Genomic DNA, 21,510 nt, shown 5'->3' with positions numbered 1-21,510 from the left:
CCCGAGATCGCCACGATGCTACAAGAGATTCGACAGGGATTTGCCACAGTGGTGGACAAGGTGGACAGGCTCTCCGCTCGAATGGACGGCATCGTCCAAAGAATGGATGTACACGAAGAGCGTTTGACGGAGGCCGAACGCCGACTCTCCGAAACTGAGGATGCCACGACATCGCATGCCACGAGGCTTTCTCGTATGGACAACGTGCTCAGGGTGATAGCCACCAAGAACGAGGAGTTGGAGGCAAGGAGCAGGCGGAATAACGTACGAATCACGGGTATTCCGGAATCAACCAACACGGGGCGAATGGAGCTCTACGTTGAAAGACTCTTAATGGCCACGGTGGGGGAGGAAGCCCTCTCCAAACAGTTTATAGTGGAACGTACCCATCGTTCCCTTGGACCTCAACCCCAACCAGGTGCCCCGCCAAGGCCCATTATTGCACGGCTGCTAAATTATCGAGACCGGGATGCGGCGTTGAAAGCGGCCAGAGCGAATCAGAATCTTGCCTATGAAGGAGTGTCTTTTTCCATCTACCCGGACTTTACCCCGGTGGTCCAGGAGCAACGCAGGAAATTTCTGGCTGTAAAGAGGAAATTGAGAGGGCTGAGTATTGACTATGCGCTACTATATCCCGCCAAGCTGCGGGTGACCCACCAGGGCACGCAACATTTCTTCTTGAATCCGCAACAAGTCGAAGACTACAATAAAACCTTGCCTAAAAGAGACAGGAGAGCTGCACAAGTGGAAGGCGGACACGACTCTGGAGTGGAATGAATTGGCTTTGTGACTCTCCACGGTTTGCTGGTTTATATCCACTAATGCTTTGGATCGAGACTCTTGCGACTAACCCCAGAGGAGGCTAGGGCTGGGTGGACCCGCAGGTCCTGTTGCATGCCAGGCCCCCACCCCCACGCTCTTTCCCTCGCCTGGACAGAGACGGTAAGAATGGTGGAGACTGCGGAGAGGAGAGGTGGGGGTGGACGACGGTGCACCTCTGGAACCCCAAGCAGGTGTACCCCAAAGGACTTGCTAATTGCACTTCTGATGTTGTATTGTTGTGGGCTTGCTAAGGGAGGGGGGTGGGCACCGGGTACTGGCGAGTTGGGGGTGCTTCAGTGGGAGGGGGGTGGAGGAAGTTCTACAGGTATTACGCCTATGATTGACTGGAATATGGATCTCGATATCAGCGAGTTGGGCCTGCGCCCCCGGTTGATTGCGGTGTTGCTGACTGCTCTTTTTCTTGTGTTTTTATACATTGAAAGGGAGGGATTGTTGGTCGAGTGGCCTACTACACGTTGGGGCATGCCTGTTGAATTATTTACTGGACGGGGATCTTTGCGACTTCTTGAGTTAGATACCTGGGTTTACACTGGGTTAAAGGTTCTGTTTTGTTGTCTAGCATGTGCGCTTCTAACTATTCGACCACCTACCTACTACGGGGTAGGATGGTACATTGGTATTGCTATGGAAGGGGGGACCGTAGACCGCACAGAGTGGTCGACCAGGCTGTTATGTGACGTACATATTGATGGCTGCATGGACTGTCATTTCGTATTGATTTCATTGATATGGGATAGACTCTCAGAATGGGGGACACCTGTCTGAATGTTCTTACTTGGAATGTGAGGGGGTTGGGGAATCATCGAAAGAGGAGGCACATTCTGGGCTACTTAGATCGCCACAACATACACATAGCCTTTCTGCAGGAAACACGCTTTGCACCTCACAGGACTCATGCCTTTGGTAACAGATGGGCTTCGTGCACTGCGTTCTCGTCGTATTCCTCCTATGCCCGAGGCATTGTAATACTGGTGAAGAGATCCACTCCCTTTTATATGGCTGGCTCGAAGGCGGATACACAGGGGAGATATTGTCTGGTATGGGGTAGATTGGGGCGTGTGACAGTGACCCTTGCCTGTTGTTATGGGCCTAATGTGGATGACCCGCAATACTTTGAGACACTTTGGGCTGCGATACTGGAAACTGGGTCGCAACACATAATATGGGGGGGGGAGATTTTAATGTTGCTGTGAACCCGACCCTGGACCGCTCACACCAAGCTCCGCACCACTACACGAAAGGGCGGGAGGTATTGCGCGCCATTTTAGAAGAGAACCACCTTGTAGATGCATGGCGCGCACACTGCGGGCCGAAAGGGGAGGGTACGCACTTTACGGCACAGGCCAAATCCTGGGCTCGTTACATGAAAGGGGGGTTGAACCCATGCAGTCGCGGGGACCTGGGCGTTATGTGGTATGTGTAGGGGGGGTCCCCGCAAGGGAAAAGTGTTATGTATACCATACACTACAAACAAGGCTTATTATTCTTTATGGGCAATAATCAGAGCAACTGAAAGAAAGTATTGATATTTATTTTACAATACTCAGTATCAAATACTTGACAATACATTCAAAAATCATTTCCAAAAAGCCCCAAGGTAGGGGAGGGGAGAAGAGTGAAGGAAAGGATGTGCTCAAAGCAGGGTAAAGATAAAAAAAGAGAATACACGTAATCACAATGAACCTAATCAAAGTTAATACACACGTAAATCAAAACAAATTTGATACAAACGCCTGAAAAGTTAGGGCATTCAATGTAGATTTTGATACACAAAAGACCTTCAACGATCACACAAAAAGTATTATAGCTCTTTAGAGGACAAGTGCCGGAGGTCTATGTAGAAAAGGGAAGCCGTCGACGTTTCGACCCCTGGCCGTAGGCTAAGTTAGGTCCTTTAACGGGGTCTTCATCAGGACAGAAGGGGCAAGGTGAGGAGGGGCAATACTATCTGTAAAAGTAAAACAATCGATAAAATCACTGTTTGTTGAAATCATCATCCAATTAGAGAAAATAATTTATTAACATCAATTGACCATGGGCTTAGGGCCTAATCGGCCTCTAAGTTTTGAAAAATAGTGGGACCAGCAAAGGTCCGGTTCAAACACCAATGATACAAATTCATATGTTGGGTATTAAGGTGAAACCAGCTGGAAGTCTGGTTCAAAAAACTAAAGTGATATAAGTTCACAACTACACAGAGGGGAACGCTAAAGATTTGTCAAATAAAAATGAGAGTATAAAACTCACATAACTTATCTACCAATCAGCCGATTGATGAGATTTACTGTTGTCGACCCACAAGGGGGCCTAGGATGCCAAACATCTATCACGGACTGCAATTAGAAAGTTTAGAGGTTGGTGATAGGTATATGAGAATGGCCCTTAATGAATCCCCATTGAGACGTATAAACTTACGTAAAGAAGTGACCATGAAGTCACCATGGAACTGTATCTGGGGAGATTGCTTCTTCTCCAAGCCTTAAACCGCAGAATTTATTGCTATGGGCGAGAAATAAAGACAAAGTAGCAAATTGCTACATCACTACACTGATTACTGTACAAGCACGCTAGTGGACAGATATGCCAATCTTACGCACCATTAAGGGTGGACTTCCACTCACAAAAATGCTGTCACGTGGCATCAGATGCAGCGCGTGGGTCAGGAATACCTCAATCATCCAGGCAGGTTAGGCAATGTCAGCGCCAGTAGCCTATACAAAAGATATAGACACCTTTCAAAAGACGTGTCCCTTTTAAAGGACCGGCTGAGGTTGAAAACACATAAGTGGCTAGAAGGGATATAAAACCCTACTTACACGCAATGGTGCTGATACGTTCCAAAGCTGACAGCATCACCCGTAGGTTGATTCAACAAGGTTGATGCAGAAGTTGCCTTTGAAAATTATCGCGGGAAAAATCAATCCTACGGAAAAACGGCACACATGGGGAACGGGTTTTAGAATTACGAAGGACCATTATAATATATTGATGTTCAGGCTCCCGCTATTTGGAACCGGGCGCTAGTACCTCTGTTAGCTGGTGATTACCGCCGGCGTCCGTGCGCATCCAGGGTCAGGCTGTGAGTCCGCTACGCGGAGTCGTGGGCGTGGTCTCTAGGTAAACAGCCCGTTAGAAATGGAAGAGTTACTCAGGATGTTGCGCCACTCAAGATTTGTAGTTCTAAGTCAAGGGCAGCATTGCGAGTGGATTGGTATTCATTTGGGAACCAGATCAAGACATTTTCAAATGATCGTACACCTCTACAGCATGAGCTTTGTAGTTTTAAATTAAAGGCTGCATTACGAAATTAAAACATTCTCAGATGCTCGCGCACCTCTACGACATGAGGGTGTAGGCGAGCGAAGCCACATAAGTTATTAGATGTTACAGCAATTAAAATCAGGAATAATGCTCGCGCACCTCTGCAACACGAGGGTGTAGGCGAGCCGAACCCCAAGCAATTATTGTTTTGATTTTTAAACAGATTTTTACACAGCAAAGAGACCACTATCACAGTGAACACTTCAAAAAATGCTCGCGCACCTCTGAAACACCAGGGTGTAGGCGAGTGAGTCACAACACGAAATATACGGTGACACATTATAATCTTAACTCAAGTGAATTGGAAAGATGATCCGGTACACATACAGACATTATCATTCTGATAGAGGAGAGTTGCAAATTAATTAACACATGTACTTCTCTACCACAAGAGTGTGACTGAATAGTACTTCCAAAAACTTGAAACGGACTCTCAATCACACGGTATTTCACCACTTTAAGGCCATGTTGCTATGTATATTCATTAGGGGTTTAACCTAGTGCCGCCAGCTGTGCCAGGCTACTGTCCTGTTCATTCAGGCCATTTTTTATGGAATCCAGAAGGGACATCCATTTAGACTCACGTAGATTGAGGGCTCCCTGGAGGTTACCACCTCTGGTGCCCAAAAATACTTTTTCGACCACCCACCATTTGAGGTCAGTCACCGAGTGACCCTCCTTCTGCCAATGCTCTACTAGGGGCGCGCCCAGTACTTTACACCTCAGTCTACTGCAATGGGACGAGATTCGGGCTTTTATCTTCTGTTGGGTTTGCCCCACGTATAAGTGATCACATGGGCATTTAATAATGTAGATCACACTACAAGAATTACAGTTCGTCTGATGCCTCAATGTGAAAGTGCGACCACCATGAGAAAATGACTTAATCTGGACAGTAGTGTCGCAGGCAGTACAGTTTCCACATCGAAAATGACCCACCAGGGGAGGTAAATTCCATAATGTTGTGATCGTAGGGAGACTCTCTGGCTCAAGGTAAGAATGAACCACCATGTCACGTATGCTTTTTGCCCTTTTGAAAGAGTGAAGAGGAAGATCGGATTGTTTTATTTCATCTGCCACCAGATGCCAATTCTTATTGATAACATGTTTCACCTCATTACTCCGTGTGGAGAAGGTTGTAACACAAATGAGGCGTTCACATGCAGTTTGGGCGGAGGGTACAGGGTTCAATAGACTTTCTCGTGGGTTGTACCAAGCCCTCTTCCTGGCCCGTCTAACCATACGTGTGGGGTAACCACGTGCAATGAGACGTTCATTCAGTATTTCTGATTCCTTTATATAGTTCGCTCTAGTGGAGCAATTTCTCCTGATCCTCAGGAATTGCCCCACCGGTAAGTTGTCCTTTAAGCCTCTCGGGTGGTGACTCCCATACTGTAGTAGGGAGTTTCGCTCCGTAGGTTTTCTGAAGAGCGTTGTCTTGAGATGGTCTTTGTCCACATAGATGGAAATATCTAAGAAAGGAATGGACTCATGACTGGATTCCATTGTAAATTGAATGTTCGGGTTTCTTGAGTTCAACCACTGGTGGAATGTGGCCAATTGTTCTTTGCTGCCTCTCCAGATACATAGAACGTCATCGATGTATCGAACCCAGACGGGCAAATTAGTATGAAAAGGATTGCTGATTGGAAAAATATCCTGGGTTTCAAAATGGTCCATATAGATAATGGCCAGGTTTGGGGCAAAAGTAGCCCCCATCGCTACCCCCTTTGTCTGAACAAAAAACTCTTTTTGAAAAATAAAAAAGTTTTGTTTCATTGAGATGCTTAACAACTCAATGATGAAGTAGGTGGGAACCTGTACAGGGGCAGGTCTTCGATCTAATACCTCCTGTATGACATCCAACGCTTCCTGCTGGGGGATGCTAGTGTAAAGCGATACTATATCGCAAGTTACTAAAAGCTCCTTTTGTGGATCAAACGGTCTTTCATCAATTAAGTTTATCGTTTGAGTAGTGTCTCGAAGGTAAGCCCGGGTATTCAGTGCAATTGGTTTGAGGAAGAAATCGATGTATTTACAGAGTGGCTCTAACATAGAGCCACATCCCGATACTATCGGGCGGCCAGGAGGAGCATCCAGGTTCTTGTGAACCTTCGGTAGAGTGTAAATCGTCGCCAGTCTAGGGAATTTTTGATTTAAAAACTTAAATTCTTGCTCATGCAAAAAGCCATCTTCCAGGCCTTTCTGCGTAATGGACAGAATGGCCATTGCCAAGTCCTTAGAAGGGTCACTCTGTAATTTTCGGTAACTGATACCATCTGACAGCTGTCTGTAAATTTACAGACAGCTGTCAGATGGTATCAGTTACCGAAAATTACAGAGTGACCCTTCTAAGGACTTGGCAATGGCCATTCTGTCCATTACGCAGAAAGGCCTGGAAGATGGCTTTTTGCATGAGCAAGAATTTAAGTTTTTAAATCAAAAATTCCCTAGACTGGCGACGATTTACACTCTACCGAAGGTTCACAAGAACCTGGATGCTCCTCCTGGCCGCCCGATAGTATCGGGATGTGGCTCTATGTTAGAGCCACTCTGTAAATACATCGATTTCTTCCTCAAACCAATTGCACTGAATACCCGGGCTTACCTTCGAGACACTACTCAAACGATAAACTTAATTGATGAAAGACCGTTTGATCCACAAAAGGAGCTTTTAGTAACTTGCGATATAGTATCGCTTTACACTAGCATCCCCCAGCAGGAAGCGTTGGATGTCATACAGGAGGTATTAGATCGAAGACCTGCCCCTGTACAGGTTCCCACCTACTTCATCATTGAGTTGTTAAGCATCTCAATGAAACAAAACTTTTTTATTTTTCAAAAAGAGTTTTTTGTTCAGACAAAGGGGGTAGCGATGGGGGCTACTTTTGCCCCAAACCTGGCCATTATCTATATGGACCATTTTGAAACCCAGCATATTTTTCCAATCAGCAATCCTTTTCATACTAATTTGCCCGTCTGGGTTCGATACATCGATGACGTTCTATGTATCTGGAGAGGCAGCAAAGAACAATTGGCCACATTCCACCAGTGGTTGAACTCAAGAAACCCGAACATTCAATTTACAATGGAATCCAGTCATGAGTCCATTCCTTTCTTAGATATTTCCATCTATGTGGACAAAGACCATCTCAAGACAACGCTCTTCAGAAAACCTACGGAGCGAAACTCCCTACTACAGTATGGGAGTCACCACCCGAGAGGCTTAAAGGACAACTTACCGGTGGGGCAATTCCTGAGGATCAGGAGAAATTGCTCCACTAGAGCGAACTATATAAAGGAATCAGAAATACTGAATGAACGTCTCATTGCACGTGGTTACCCCACACGTATGGTTAGACGGGCCAGGAAGAGGGCTTGGTACAACCCACGAGAAAGTCTATTGAACCCTGTACCCTCCGCCCAAACTGCATGTGAACGCCTCATTTGTGTTACAACCTTCTCCACACGGAGTAATGAGGTGAAACATGTTATCAATAAGAATTGGCATCTGGTGGCAGATGAAATAAAACAATCCGATCTTCCTCTTCACTCTTTCAAAAGGGCAAAAAGCATACGTGACATGGTGGTTCATTCTTACCTTGAGCCAGAGAGTCTCCCTACGATCACAACATTATGGAATTTACCTCCCCTGGTGGGTCATTTTCGATGTGGAAACTGTACTGCCTGCGACACTACTGTCCAGATTAAGTCATTTTCTCATGGTGGTCGCACTTTCACATTGAGGCATCAGACGAACTGTAATTCTTGTAGTGTGATCTACATTATTAAATGCCCATGTGATCACTTATACGTGGGGCAAACCCAACAGAAGATAAAAGCCCGAATCTCGTCCCATTGCAGTAGACTGAGGTGTAAAGTACTGGGCGCGCCCCTAGTAGAGCATTGGCAGAAGGAGGGTCACTCGGTGACTGACCTCAAATGGTGGGTGGTCGAAAAAGTATTTTTGGGCACCAGAGGTGGTAACCTCCAGGGAGCCCTCAATCTACGTGAGTCTAAATGGATGTCCCTTCTGGATTCCATAAAAAATGGCCTGAATGAACAGGACAGTAGCCTGGCACAGCTGGCGGCACTAGGTTAAACCCCTAATGAATATACATAGCAACATGGCCTTAAAGTGGTGAAATACCGTGTGATTGAGAGTCCGTTTCAAGTTTTTGGAAGTACTATTCAGTCACACTCTTGTGGTAGAGAAGTACATGTGTTAATTAATTTGCAACTCTCCTCTATCAGAATGATAATGTCTGTATGTGTACCGGATCATCTTTCCAATTCACTTGAGTTAAGATTATAATGTGTCACCGTATATTTCGTGTTGTGACTCACTCGCCTACACCCTGGTGTTTCAGAGGTGCGCGAGCATTTTTTGAAGTGTTCACTGTGATAGTGGTCTCTTTGCTGTGTAAAAATCTGTTTAAAAATCAAAACAATAATTGCTTGGGGTTCGGCTCGCCTACACCCTCGTGTTGCAGAGGTGCGCGAGCATTATTCCTGATTTTAATTGCTGTAACATCTAATAACTTATGTGGCTTCGCTCGCCTACACCCTCATGTCGTAGAGGTGCGCGAGCATCTGAGAATGTTTTAATTTCGTAATGCAGCCTTTAATTTAAAACTACAAAGCTCATGCTGTAGAGGTGTACGATCATTTGAAAATGTCTTGATCTGGTTCCCAAATGAATACCAATCCACTCGCAATGCTGCCCTTGACTTAGAACTACAAATCTTGAGTGGCGCAACATCCTGAGTAACTCTTCCATTTCTAACGGGCTGTTTACCTAGAGACCACGCCCACGACTCCGCGTAGCGGACTCACAGCCTGACCCTGGATGCGCACGGACGCCGGCGGTAATCACCAGCTAACAGAGGTACTAGCGCCCGGTTCCAAATAGCGGGAGCCTGAACATCAATATATTATAATGGTCCTTCGTAATTCTAAAACCCGTTCCCCATGTGTGCCGTTTTTCCGTAGGATTGATTTTTCCCGCGATAATTTTCAAAGGCAACTTCTGCATCAACCTTGTTGAATCAACCTACGGGTGATGCTGTCAGCTTTGGAACGTATCAGCACCATTGCGTGTAAGTAGGGTTTTATATCCCTTCTAGCCACTTATGTGTTTTCAACCTCAGCCGGTCCTTTAAAAGGGACACGTCTTTTGAAAGGTGTCTATATCTTTTGTATAGGCTACTGGCGCTGACATTGCCTAACCTGCCTGGATGATTGAGGTATTCCTGACCCACGCGCTGCATCTGATGCCACGTGACAGCATTTTTGTGAGTGGAAGTCCACCCTTAATGGTGCGTAAGATTGGCATATCTGTCCACTAGCGTGCTTGTACAGTAATCAGTGTAGTGGTGCTACTTTGTCTTTATTTCTCGCCCATAGCAATAAATTCTGCGGTTTAAGGCTTGGAGAAGAAGCAATCTCCCCAGATACAGTTCCATGGTGACTTCATGGTCACTTCTTTACGTAAGTTTATACGTCTCAATGGGGATTCATTAAGGGCCATTCTCATATACCTATCACCAACCTCTAAACTTTCTAATTGCAGTCCGTGATAGATGTTTGGCATCCTAGGCCCCCTTGTGGGTCGACAACAGTAAATCTCATCAATCGGCTGATTGGTAGATAAGTTATGTGAGTTTTATACTCTCATTTTTATTTGACAAATCTTTAGCGTTCCCCTCTGTGTAGTTGTGAACTTATATCACTTTAGTTTTTTGAACCAGACTTCCAGCTGGTTTCACCTTAATACCCAACATATGAATTTGTATCATTGGTGTTTGAACCGGACCTTTGCTGGTCCCACTATTTTTCAAAACTTAGAGGCCGATTAGGCCCTAAGCCCATGGTCAATTGATGTTAATAAATTATTTTCTCTAATTGGATGATGATTTCAACAAACAGTGATTTCATCGATTGTTTTACTTTTACAGATAGTATTGCCCCTCCTCACCTTGCCCCTTCTGTCCTGATGAAGACCCCGTTAAAGGACCTAACTTAGCCTACGGCCAGGGGTCGAAACGTCGACGGCTTCCCTTTTCTACATAGACCTCCGGCACTTGTCCTCTAAAGAGCTATAATACTTTTTGTGTGATCGTTGAAGGTCTTTTGTGTATCAAAATCTACATTGAATGCCCTAACTTTTCAGGCGTTTGTATCAAATTTGTTTTGATTTACGTGTGTATTAACTTTGATTAGGTTCATTGTGATTACGTGTATTCTCTTTTTTTATCTTTACCCTGCTTTGAGCACATCCTTTCCTTCACTCTTCTCCCCTCCCCTACCTTGGGGCTTTTTGGAAATGATTTTTGAATGTATTGTCAAGTATTTGATACTGAGTATTGTAAAATAAATATCAATACTTTCTTTCAGTTGCTCTGATTATTGCCCATAAAGAATAATAAGCCTTGTTTGTAGTGTATGGTATACATAACACTTTTCCCTTGCGGGGACCCCCCCTACACATACCACAAATCCTGGGCTCGGCTTGATTATTTTTTTCTGACTACCCACCTCTATGCCTCACTGACTTGTGCACGACACCTCCCCAGGACATATTCTGATCACGCCCCAGTTCATATTGCCCTGCGAGGGGCCGAACTAGGCCCCCCTGTTACAGCGTGGCGCATGCAGGCTGCGATGCTTTTAGATGAGGAGTTCCGGGAGGCACTTCGTGAGGAATGCTTGGATTTCTTTAAAAGGAACAAGGGCTCTGTGAGGGATGTCGAGACCTTCTGGGATGCATTTAAGGTCACACTGCGGGGATTCTGTATTGCAAAGGGCTCTGGTGTGCTTAAGGCTATCCTCAATCGGTTGAAGGCTTTGGAGGCCAGGCTGGGACGGGCGGAGGAAGCCCTCCGCGCACGCCCTACTGGCGACACGCTTGCGGAGATGAGAGAATTGATTACTGAATATTCGGATGAAGCTGCGCGCGAGGCGAAGTTTAGGCATAAGTATTGGGTGGCGCGAAGGTATGGGGAGGGTGAAAGGCCCGGGAAGGCGTTGGCCGCTACAGTCAGGCTTATGCGGACACCTACCGTCATTCTGGAGTTGGAAACTGCCGAGGGGATTCTGCTCCGAGACTCCACGCAGATACTTAATGAATTTGTCAGCCATTATAGTACTTTATACACTTCCAGAGGGGCAGGCAGGCCGTCTCTAGATGAATACCTCACTGATGTGGCGCTGGGTTGGCTGAGTGACTCGCAGAGGGCCTTTCTGAGTGCTCCGTTTGAGCTTGATGAGGTCCGGGAGGCGATCATGAGCATGCAGTCAGGCAAAGCCATGGGACTCGATGGCATCCCTGTCGAATTTTACAAAACATACATTGAATTCATGGCCCCGGTACTGCGGGAAGTGTATGAGGATGCTCTAGAAGTTGGTCACCTCCCTGCGTCCATGAGAACTGCGCTGATCATCTCACTACTTAAGCCAGGAAAGCCTGCTTCGCACTGTGACTCTTACAGGCCCCTCTCGTTGCTAACGTGCGATGTAAAGATACTTGCCAAGCTCATTGCCACACAAATTAGTTTATTATTGCCAAACCTTATCCTTCCAGACCAAGCGGGCTTCGTCCCGGGGAGGGCCACGTCCCACAACCTGCGCACCTTCTTCTCATTGTATGACTCCGTACATGAAGATTTGCCCATGGCGGCCATCTTTCTAGATGCCACCAAGGCATTCGACTCACTGGAGTGGGATTATGTCTTTAGGGTGCTGGGTCGCATGGGGTTTCCGGTAATTTTCATTTCCTGAATAAAGCTATTGTATACACGCCCCACAGCCAGGGTCCTTATCAATGGGCAGCTCTCCCCAGAATTCGATATCTCCAGGGGGACCAGGCAAGGGTGCCCCCTGTCCCCCCTCCTCTTCACCATCTCCACGGAACCCCTCGCTGCTAAACTGCGGCAAAACTACAAGGATAGCGCGCTGCGATGCTTCCAGAGACAGATCCTCATATCCATGTATGCAGACGACATCACACTGTATGTTAGACATCCACGAGATAACCTACACCCATTGCTTAGGGAATTCATTAGGTTCGGGCCCTTGCAGGAGTGCAGATAAACTGGGCCAAGTCCTGTATCTTTCCCCTCACTGCTTCCACGCATGCATTCCCACTAGAATATCCGCTTACATGGAGTGAAGGTGACTTTAAGTACCTGGGTGTTCACGTCGAGAAGGATAGAGAGGCACTCATGAGGGCAAACTATGGTACGGCCATCAACAAGATCGGTGACCAGGTTTCACGGTGGATAACGCTGCCCCTTTCAATGGCAGGGAGGGCCTCCCTGGTTAAGATGATTGTGCTCCCGAGATTGCCTCATCTGTTCCTCAATATACCCTTTCACCCTGGTGCATATTTCTTTAAAAGACTTCGGTCGGAATTGCTTAAATTGGTGTGGGGTGGGGAGCAACCCAGGCTCCAGTGGGAGGTGCTGACCAGGCCTTATGTGCAGGGTGGATTCGGAGTGCCTGATTTCGAACTATATTTTCGGGCAGCCCAGGCACATTACGCCTATTTCTGGGTAAGACAGCCTAGGTACATGCCGCAACTTGCTGCGGAGCATTGGCTAGCGCACCCCACGCCTATAGAGGGAGCACTGTACACCGTTGTGGAGGGTAGGGACAAGACCCCTAACACTCTGTCTGGCACCATTACGGCCTGGGTGCGCATTGGTGAAATGCTGGGACTGCAATTGCTTTACGCCCCACTTCTTCCCCTAACATACCACCCACAACTGCCACTACTACAGGAAACTGGCTTCCAAAACCTGCTGACCAAAATTCATGTACACACGTGGGGGGATTTGTATCACAATGGCGCATTCCGTACCAGAGACCACCTATTTGGGGGCATACACCCTACTCCTCTGGAGATCTTTTACTACCTGCGCCTGCGGCATGGACTACAAGCCCTCACACCAGATTTTCCGCGCGAGCCACCTGTCCTGCTCCCCTTACAGCATATCCTACAGTTCGAGAACCCCCGCAAACTGGTGTCTACGCTTTATAGATCCATCCGAGCCAACGTTGAATACACTACACTTCCTTCCAGGGCGAAGTGGGATCGGGAACTACCTACCCCCCTCACTGACAAACAATGGGAGTTCTGCTTGCAACAGACGGAACGTATCTCGTCCAGCAGCAGGTATAGGATCATCCACTACAAGTTTGTGCATAGATTGTATTACACCCCGGCTTGCTTGCACAGATTTGGGCTACGGGATGATGATACCTGCGACAGGTGTGGGGCCCCAGGGGCTGATTTTCTACATCTTGCTTGGGGGTGTGCCCGAATACTCCAGTACTGGGACCAGGTGTTTCGGGCCCTTTCTACAATGATAAACACTGAGGTGACGCCGTCTCCTGTGATGGCTCTGTTAGGATGTGTTGAACCTCTGCAGGCGGCTCACCGCAAGTATGTGGCACTAGCCCTGTTGTTGGCCAAACGTAGGGTGGCCTGTCGTTGGGGCAGGGGAAGGGCGCCCAAATTTAAGGAGTGGGTGAGAGACCTGGTATATTGCCAGGAACAACTTCACACGTATGCAGAGCTGCTGCCGCCCTCCTCCAGTGCCACAGATATCTGGGCCCCACTGCACTGCTACTTAATAACGGAGTCTTCACATAGTGAGGATTTGTGAACTGCAGTTGTTGTTCCGGAATAGGGAGGCGGACCCAGTGGGGAGTTACGGGATGGTCCGTAGCTCAGTGTGCCTCATGATTGAATAATGCACTTTAATCCTTCTGTGTTGTCACTTTAACCCCCCCCCCCGCTGCTCCCCCTTAGATGTCTCCGTCATACAATGAACTGTGACTGTCCTCAGGCCACATGGTTACCACGCGGTGTCACCCCCTCCCCCCCCAACATGATTAATATATTGCACATGCTTAGGGTTTGTTCTGTTTTTGTTTTTGTTTTTTGTTCTATGACAAAACTACAAAAGTGAGACGAATTTATGTGCTTTCCTTCTGTATGTACTGTTAATTCATTACTGTGCTGGTATACAGCTCTGCAAACGAAGACTGTTACTTGACCTTTTCCTTTTTTCCTTGATTGGCGATTTAAATTATGGCAGCCGGCCTCCGGGTTGTGGCAGTATGCTGTGTACACTTAACGGTACTTAATAAACGTCTTGCACCAAAAAAAAAAAGAAGTTTTCTTCCATTTGGGTTCAAAAGTTTGTTTTCCCATGCGCATCTTCTAGTGCGCGGTAGCTTGGCATAAAAAATGTATGTACTGTATGCCACTTACTTCTATTCTATTCCCATTACTTTATTTTAACTATTGCATTAGAAATTAGGCAGAACAAACAGCTTTGCAAAAGCAGTCGTGCAAGCTTCATGCATGCTGTAACACAGAGCAGCCATCTTAGTTTTAATGCGCAGAAGCGAATTATTCCCTCCAAAGCAAAGAGTACGTCATGTCACGTGAGTGTGACAGACGCATGCGCAGTAAGAAATCCCGTCTAGCAGCGGCCATTTTTAGTGCAAGCGGATTATCGTTAGTAGAAACACATACACACGCTTCTTCTAGATACCCAATGTTTTTGTGACATGCAATATTAATAAAACAAACATGTTGGTTAGCGCATTAACGTTATGTCGAGAGGACTGAATTCAAGCAAGTCGCATTAGGGGCGAATCCTTGCTCCATCAGGACCATAGTGAAACTCTTTGATGTTCTTCCTCCTCTGAACAAACGTCAGCAACTACACCTGCACTGGAGGCCTTGGATCCTTCTCAAGGGCCAGGAGTACCCGAAGACAAGCAGAGAGAGAGATGAGTTAACCACCTGTCTGCGTCTGTGTGCTGTGCAGTGCATTCTTCTTCTCTTCATGCGCAAAGTCTGTTGGTGTGGATGCAAAACAAAGCCGTTGGGGCACACAAGCCCAATACAGTGACGTCATGCAAAATGAAGGGCTCCCCTGCAGAATGTGAAGTGGGACCCCTGAGCCTCCCACATCTCACAGGTCTTCTCTGACCTTGGTCTGAATGGGCTCCCCTGAAGTTCAGAAAGCCCCCTGAAGGTTTGGAGCCCTGCCTGCTCCACAGGGGCCAGGGCCTGCGTTATCCCTATCCTAATCTGTACATCAATCGCACTCCCCAGGATGGCCAGCGTCTACTGCCCCAGTTCTCACGGTTAAGCTGCTCTTTATACAATACCTTTGTAAAGACCTCCAGGCTCCAGGGGCTGCGCATATGCCTCAAGTGCATTCAGAGTGGGCGCAACGACCCATTCCAGCATCTGTGGGCAGTCATGGCCATATGTATGAGACTAGCAGAAGGACATACAATGCAGGAAGCAAGTGAGTAATACACGCTCCTTCCTTCATGCATTAGTCTCGAAAGTTGCCAAAAACACGAGCCTGCATTTGGTGGAATGCTTTGCATAGAGAATGGACGACGAGCAAACTTTATACACTCCCTTAGGCTGCCGTGAAGCAATTGAAAATACGAAAAGAAGTTGTATTTTGCCAGAGTTAGAAAGACATTTAATTATTCACAAGCTCTAAGAGCAGCGTGCGGCTTCGCTTATTAACTGGGAAATGTCAAGTGCCTAATCAGAATGTAAATACTCTGCACGTGTAATACAGGCTCTCGATTGCTTTTTGAAATCAGCTTGCGCCTTGCAGATCTATAAAACAATGTGTTGAGCGCTTTAAGAAGAGATAAATCATGAAACAGGTTTTTTGTAGATGGCTTCATGAAACACACTGTGCTGGTTAGAGGAGTGATGGTTGCAGGGTGAGTGCAGGATGCATCTAGCCCGGACATTCATAGGATGTGACTGTTGGGGCTGCACTGCTGCCAAGACCCAGAGGGTCGGGCAGAGTAGGGTGAGTGCAAAGGTGGACTCTAGATTAACTCCAATCCACTCCCCTTAAAATAAACAACAAACCCCTCTGGGTCTGTCCCTGATGCATGCACAGGTCAGCAATGGCCACAGCTGGATCCGCATGTTGCTCATGAAGGTAGTTGAGATGTGAAGGGGTTCAATTCGTACATGAAGTTAAATCCGTGGAAACCACCTCCAAAGTAGGAGAGCACATTGCGTTAACAAAGGAAACCCGGAGCTAGGGGGTTTCATTCTGATCATTTACTTTCTAAGAGCTATAACCTTTTTACAGCCAGCAAACGCAGACGGGTAAATCTGGTGCACTGACACAAAGCAATTTACAAATGGGGCAGATTTACGTTAACTGGCGCATCCCCAGGGATGCGCCAGTTAATGTGCGCCACAGTGCGCCACAACTCCGCCACCCATGGTGCGCCGCATTTACAATGCGGCGCACCATGGTGCAAGGCAGGGAAGATGCGTGACGCATCTTTTGGCGTACGGGCGGCGCATTGCTGGAGTCATGTTGCAAGTGCGACATGACTCCTGCAATGCACAGGGGCCAACCCTACATTGCATGGTGCATCACCCTTACGCCTGCTTTAAGCAGGCGTAAGGAATTGACGTAAAAAGTGACTTAGTGAAATCTTGTAGATTTCACTGAGTCACTTTCCAGGGGCATTCCTGCGACGGAACGCCCCTCCCCCCCGCCCCTGCACCGGAACGCCTACATGAAACCTGACGCAGGTTTCATGTGGCGCAGGGCATTACACTGTGACGCATCTCCATAGATGTGTCATGTTGTAAATGCCTCGTAGGGATGCACCACGTTTACGCCGCCTTGCGTGACGCAACAGCGGTGTAAACGTGGCGCAAGGGCCTCTTAAATCTGCCCCGGGGTATTTTGCAATAGTTTAAGATCCAAAAGCATATGCAGCAACTTGCACTTATATGTAGTTATGCTGCCGGGATTAGTCAGCAATAGTTCCCTATTTCAGGTGGTATCTTTGATAAAAGTCCCAGACTGATCCTCTGATCTTCTAACAAATCTCCGACCAGTAAGAGGGGCTTGCTTCGTGGTGCCATTGTGTTGAAGGTTCAGGATGGGAAAGAGGGATGTGTTGGGGTTCGACAGTATCCTACAGACTGTTAGGTCACGCTATCCAGAGTGGAAGCGTAGAAGCTAGAAAATACCGCCTGTCTCTGAAGGGGGATGGAGTCTAGGGGTTGCCTCTTGACCACCTTTCTGCTGAATACTTGCTCCTGCAGTCTTAGAATGAGTTCAGCTAGGTTCCAAATTCAACTTTCAAGCCCTGTGCATTTGGCACCTGTGAGAAATTGGGTTGTTGATTGACAGGGGTGTAAGCCCTTCTCAAGAAACAGCCACAAGCTTTGTCAGGTTGAACCACAAAAGCCACTAACTTTACCTCTGCTTAACCCTTTGGTAGCTTGGCACAAAAGCAGTAAGGCTAGATGTAGAGGCAATGTGTGAAGTATTTATGTGGCACTCAAACAGTAATAAAGTGAAAACACAAAGAATGAAAAATCCCACGCTGATTTAGATTAATAGAGTAAAATGTGATTAATGATTTGACACCAAAACAACAAAAATCCAAACAGTAAAACTGAATATGTGCAATTTCAAATATTTAAAGTAAGTATGGTGCCTAAAAGCACAGAGCGACAATCACGGTTATCTGAACAGGCACAACCGGGGGAAAGTCACAAATCCAGACCAACTGAGATAGAGAGAGGGCCAGATACAGGGATCAAGTTAGTCCAGCTGCAGAGGTTACCTTCTAAAATCCAGCGTGAAGAGTTCTGTTTGCAGTAGAGGAGGCCACAAGGAGCAGGGATACTTTCGTAGATTATTGTCACTGTATCGCAAAGTGCAGGCTAGACATCGCATTTGGTCATCAATTTAGTGTGAATATCCTGTTGGGCATCACGAACAGTCATTACTGGAGCTTTGCTTTGACGGTCACCATGGGCTGTCGATGCTGTAGCTTGAAGTGCAAATATAGCATTGCTGTTCGTCTCTAGTGGTCGCTGTAGCGCAAAGAGTCAAGTTCACCTGAGCTTTGCGTTTGCCGTCAGTGCGGGCGGCAGGGTGAAGACACCAAAGCTTCAGGATTTCTCCTTTTCTTCAAGGAGGAACTCAACTGACGCCACACCAAAGGTTCAGGACTTGGAAGGATCCTCTTGAATATCAGGAACTCACTCCAGCAGAGGCCAGCAGGTCTCAGACATGTCCAGTTTCAGGTCCAGTCACGTCCAGCTCAACAGCTCAGTTGGGCAGCTGCAGGGAGACCTCTGGAGCTTGTTGTGTTCCTGTAGCTCAGAACAGGAGGCCAGCTAACTAGCCTTTGAAGTCACTCAGGCAGACTAAGATGAAGGGTGCAGGTCCCGCCACTGTTAAAGGGTGAGCAGGAAACAGAATGTTAACAAGCTCACAAATAGCTGTTGGTAAAAGCCCTAGCTGCCAATGTCAGAAATGAATGGCCTCTCATCCATCTGTTGCCCTAGTTCATTTAAAAGGCAGGGTAGGTGATCAAAATAGGACCGTTCCGAGCTGGCCTCTTATAAGAAAGTCACAAGACTACCTCGCATCGTGGCCAAGAGGGAAGAAAAAAGCCACAATTACATGTTGATCTGTATACACATGGGTCAAAATTATGAGTTGTTAACCAGCCAAAATTTAACTAGGGAAAATCATACAATATTTAACTTTTCATTCATATTTTGGTGCATTAAACACCAGAATCTGCATGTTATTCCCTCACCAACTCGCAATATGTGTTATTTAGTGCACCCAATAAATAATGTACCCTGTGGTATTATTTATCAGGTGCGGTATATAACACCTAAGCTCATAATTAGGGCCAACATGTCTTAAACAGACCCACAGAAATGTAGCTGTGTTCCTATTATATCCACTTGCAAAAACTACAGGTGATGGACAGAATGCAGAACAATGTCATTCACCCCCGTACAGAGATCTGGGCCTAAATCCATCGTTTTTTTGCTCACCACGCCTTTCCAGTTTGAACCCATCCATAGGCAAATCAGTCTTGACCCTGTGCCCCAAGGGAACAGTCCAGCCCGAACTGCCAAGCCAGGTCCTCCCTGGACTGGAAACAAGCATCCAAGGACCGGTTTCGGGCTTTCAGCCCTCATCAGCCTGGATAGCATAATTCCAGTGGCATGAAGAGCACAGGACTCACAGGGTCAGACTGATTTGCATATAGCCAAGTCTGAACTGGGGTGGCAGAGTGGGCTAAAGAACGGTGATGGATTAAACCCAGATCATTTGACTGGGTGTGAGTGTTTGATTGATTCAGATGCTCCGTCCATCACCACCCCCTTTTGTACCGCTTTTGGCCGCCATAAGTGTGGCAGGGTATGCTCAGACGTGAGTCCCTTGCTAACTTTGCCACTGGATTCAAGCAAGCTGGGCTGAAGACGGCTGGAATGCCAGAAACCGGTCCTCGGAAGCTTGTTTCCGGTCCAGGGAAGACATGGCTTGGCAGGTCGGGCTGGACTGTTCCCATGAGGCACAGGGTCAGACTGATTTGCATATATCCATGTCTGAACTGGGGTGGCAGAGTGGGCTAAAGAACGGTGATGGATTAAACCCAGATCTTTTGACTGGGTGTGAATGTTTGATTGATTCAGATGCTCCGTCCATCACCAACCCCTTTTGTACTGCTTTTGGCCGCCATAAGTGTGGCAGGGTATGCTCAGACGTGAGTCCCTTGCTCACTTTGCCACTGGATTCAAGCAAGCCGGTCTGAAGACGGCTGGAATGCCAGAAACCGGTCCTCGGAAGCTTGTTTCCGGTCCAGGGAAGACATGTCTTGGCAGTTCGGGCTGGACTGTTCCCATGAGGCACAGGGTCAGACTGATTTGCATATAGCCATGTCTGAACTTGGGTGGCAGAGTGGGCTAAAGAACAGTGATGGATTAAACCCAGATCTTTTGACTGGGTGTGAGTGTTTGATTGATTCAGATGCTCCATCCATCACCAACCCCTTTTGTACCGCTTTTGACCGCCATAGTGTGGCAGGGTATGCTCAGACGTGAGTCCCTTGCTCACTTTGCCACTGGATTCAAGCAAGCCGGGCTGAAGACGGCTGGAATGCCAGAAACCGGTCCTCGGAAGGTTGTTTCCGGTACAGGGAAGACATGGCTTGGCAGTTCAGGCTGGACTGTTCCCATGAGGCACACGGTCAGACTGATTTGCATATAGCCATGTCTGAACTGGGGTGGCAGAGTGGGCTAAATAACGGTGATGGATTAAACCCAGATCCTTTGACTCTGTGTGAGTGTTTGATTGATTCAGATGCTCCGTCCATCACCACCCCCTTTTGTACCGCTTTTGGCTGCCATAAGTGTGGCAGGGTATGCTCAGACGTGAGTCCCTTGCTCACTTTGCCACTGGATTCAAGCAAGCCGGGCTGAAGACGGCTGGAATGCCAGAAACCGGTCCTCGGAAGCTTGTTTCCGGTCCAGGGAAGACATGGCTAGGCAGTTCGGGCTGGACTGTTCCCATGAGGCACAAGGTCAGACTGATTTGCATATAACCATGTCTGAACTGGGGTGGCAGAGTGGGCTAAAGAACGGTGATGGATTAAACCCAGATCTTTTGACTGGGTGTGAGTGTTTGATTGATTCAGATGCTCCATCCACCACCACCCCCTTTTGTACCGTTTTTGGCCGCCATAAGTGTGGCAGGGTATGCTCAGACATGAGTCCCTTGCTCACTTTGCCACTGGATTCAAGCAAGCCGAGCTGAAGACGGCTGGAATGCCAGAAACCGGTCCTCGGAAGCTTGTTTCCGGTCCAGGGAAGACATGTCTTGGCAGTTCGGGCTGGACTGTTCCCATGAGGCACAGGGTCAGACTGATTTTCATATAGCCATGCCTGAACTTGGGTGGCAGAGTGGGCTAAATAACGGTGATGGATTAAACCCAGATCTTTTGACTGGGTGTGAGTGTTTGATTGATTCAGATGCTATGTCCATCACCACCCCCTTTTATACCGCTTTTGGCCGCCATAAGTGTGGCAGGGTATGCTCAGACGTGAGTCCCTTGCTCACTTTGCCACTGGATTCAAGCAAGCCGGGCTGAAGACGGCTGGAATGCCAGACACTGGTACTCGGAAGCTTGTTTCCGGTCCAGGGAAGACATGGCTTGGCAGTTCGGGCTGGACTGTTCCCATGAGGCACAGGGTCAGACTGATTTGCATATAGCCATGTCTGAACTGGGGTGGCAGAGTGGGCTAAAGAACGGTGATGGATTAAACCCAGATATTTTGACTGGGTGTGATTGTTTGGTTGATTCAGATGCTCCATCCATCACCACCCCCTTTTGTACCGCTTTTGGCTGCCATAAGTGTGGCAGGGTATGCTCAGACGTGAGTCCCTTGCTCACTTTGCCACTGGATTCAAGCAAGCCGGGCTGAAGACGTCTGGAATGCCAGAA

The sequence above is a fragment of the Lissotriton vulgaris genome, chromosome 1_1 (genome assembly GCF_964263255.1).
Source record: "Lissotriton vulgaris chromosome 1_1, aLisVul1.2, whole genome shotgun sequence".
NCBI lineage: Eukaryota > Metazoa > Chordata > Amphibia > Caudata > Salamandridae > Lissotriton > Lissotriton vulgaris.
Note: the sequence above shows the minus strand (reverse complement) of the source record.